Here is a 3,039-nt window from a genome sequence, read left to right on the forward strand (position 1 = left end):
TTTTGTGGAACCAGCTTCCAGTTTCAGTCCGGGGACCAGACACATTCACCACATTTAAGAGTAGGCTTAAGATTTTCCTCTTATAGTCAGGGCTGGCTCAGGCTTGCCTTGAACCAGCCCCTAGATATGGTGATATAGGTGTAGACTGCTAAAGGACTTCCTAGAATACACTGAGCTCCTCTTCTCAATGCATTCATGTCCCATTAAAGCACATTACTAACTTTGCTTTGATATAAATGCAGACAGTATCTATCTACTGTATATAGATACAATTGTATTGAATAAATTGTGTTGAAACAGACTTTTCTAGCAAGTGTTACAACTAATCGTCTGTAACATTTCACTTCCAACACATCGGAGCAATTGTACAAAAACGGTAGGTCATAGAAACAAAATTCAAGTGTTCTAGCAAAGACATAATTGTTTCTTGGATAAAACATGAGAAATCTAACTCGAATATTCTATTTAATTATTTAGCCCAAACCAAAATGTGTTGTGCCCCACTCTCCCCTACTAGATTTTTAAACTGTGTTTCTAAACAAACAACACCACTGATTATAATGTCAAGTGACTGTAGAAGCGAGCACACAACAAAGTGCCGCCTCCTGTCCATCACTAGGCCTGTCCCTCCATTTCATGTGTGCATGGTGTCAGTATGGCCATATGTTTGTGTTTCAGACACTTGTATCAGATCCTCAGATAAGATATATATTTCCAAAAGTGAATATAAACACAAATGCCAATACTGTACCTCATCTTACTAAGGATGCACCGATACCACTTTTTTACAAGTACAATTAGTTAAATTTGGGTACTTGTCGATACAGAGGACCGAGGACTAAATAATAACATTAGAGTTCTAACAATGACTTTGAAAATTGACTGTAACAAATTAAATATACATCAAAAGACAACATGATACAGCAGCTGAAAGTTTACCATTCCACTTTGTGTTTTCCTGATACAAACTGCATCGTTTGTAGTTAGGAGGATAACTATTAACTACCCACCAACACTAAACCTCGGCTTGCCACGCCTTTCGCACCAAACCGGAACGCCACGCAGAAAAAAAAAAAAAAAACTCACCTCGCCAACATGGACCTGCTATTTACCAGGCCTTCCGACGACGACGACCAGTTCGCCTCCCCAGAGGCCACTCGTACATCCCGGGGAAGCACTCCACCTGACGCCCACGAGACGCCGCCGACCGCCATCGAGAGCGTCTAGGCAGCCCAACGCAGCCAAACCCACCGATCTCCATCACGCCGACCAGCCACATCCACCCGCCAGAATCCCTCTCTCCGTTCAATCCGCCAATATGAAGACTCAGACCAACAGTCGTCCTACAGTGAACCAGGTCTCCATAGCAGAGGGAGATCCGCCACCCCCGGATGCAGACAACGGAAAAACGAAAGTCCCCTCCCTCCTCCTCCGCTCGCTCCAGACACAGCGCTCGGGAACGAACCTCCGACAACTCCAGCTTCCCAGTACGTCACGTTCAAAGCCGCCACCATGACTCTCGCGCCCCGGCCAGGTCCCCCATCGAAAAAGAACCACCCAGGATCTCCGACTGGACCGTAGTGCGCCTGTTAAGAACACTACAGGAGAAGGGGATTCCGCACCATCGCCGTAACAATAAAGCGAAACTGTTTCAACTCCTCACAACCTTCCAAACGCCTCGCCAACTACTTTGCCGTGAGACTTACCGTTGGCTGCAAGAGCAGCCCCAAATTATTCGACTCACTATCAGAGGCCTTGTGTTGGATTCTCTCAAACAACCACAAAATCCCCCACCTGGTCGACCTGCTCGACGACTTCCTAGTCATAACTCCTCATTCATCACCTCCAGCCCACGGCCTTTCAACCATAATATCAGTCTTCGCTCAGCTCGGCGTCCCTCTTTCCAAAGGGAAAACAGAAGGCCCTTCACACACCTTGGAGTTCCTTGGGATTACTCTCGACACTGTTCAGTTCCAAGCTTCCTTGCCGGCGGAGAAACTCCACCGCATCATACTCCTACAAAACTTCCTCCTTACTCCCTCCTGCACCAAACGACAACTGCTCTCCCTCTTGGGACACCTGAACTTTGCCCTGCGCATTATTCCCCAGGGCCGCTCCTTTATTTCGCACTTGCTCTCCCTCGCATCATCCACACCCTCACTTACCGATCCAGTCCCCATGGACACCCCCCCCCCCCCCCCCCAGAGCAGAGATGCAGATGTGGCAGCATCTCCTGTCCAACTGGAACGGCATCACCTTCTTTTACGACGACCAACTCTCCAACCCAGAAGACATTCAGCTCTTTACCGACGCAGCTCCTCCTGCCGGTTCTGAGGGGTACCATGGCCGACGATGGTTTTCAGCCAAATGGCCCATCGAATTCCGCAACTTCCTCCAAAACCCCCTCCGTTCATCTTCGGCGGTCCACGAAATAAATCCAGTCGTCATCGCCGCTCTCCTGTGGGGGCAGGAGTGGTCGAAAAGATCTATACTCGTCCATTCAGATAACATCGCCGTAGTCGACGTCATTAACAAAGGCAGGTCGAACTCTCCCGCGATCATGCCCTTCATACGCCATCTCATGTGGCTGTCGGTCACCCACCGATTTATCCTCAGAGCTAAACATGTCCCCGGCCACCATAACTCTGTCGCTGACTCCCTGTCATTGCTTTTCCTTCCAGACCTTCAGAACCTTAGCTCCAGATGCGGAGGAGAACCCAACCCCGGTCCCACCATTTTCTGTCACGATATACCTCATCTGAAACCGACCATCGCATAACTTGTCTCCCTGTCCCAACAAGCCATCATCTCTAGCCTAGCCCCCGGCACCCTCTCCACCTACTGGACGGCCTGGAATTCTTTTCGCTCCTTCCATACAGCGTTTAACCTCCCGTTCCCTTCCTTCGATGTGGCCTCCCTATGCAGCTTCACCTACTATGCCTACTCAACTCTCCGCATCAAGATATCCACCATCAAGGTGTACCTCAGCAGCATCAACTTCTTCGGGAAACTACTCACCGGCTCCCCCTGCTCCCCCAC

The 3,039-nt window shown here is 49.3% G+C and overlaps 1 pseudogene; it reads left to right on the forward strand.

Annotated features, from left to right (window-relative positions):
* Positions 1-1,318: 1,318 nt before the first annotated feature.
* On the forward strand, positions 1,319-2,762 carry LOC142955272 (uncharacterized; annotated as a pseudogene).
* The last annotated feature ends 277 nt before the right edge of the window (positions 2,763-3,039 follow it).

Source organism: Anarhichas minor, unplaced genomic scaffold, assembly GCF_050575085.1.
Source record: "Anarhichas minor isolate MPS153535 unplaced genomic scaffold, ASM5057508v1 ptg000023l, whole genome shotgun sequence".
Classification (NCBI taxonomy): Eukaryota; Metazoa; Chordata; class Actinopteri; order Perciformes; family Anarhichadidae; genus Anarhichas; species Anarhichas minor.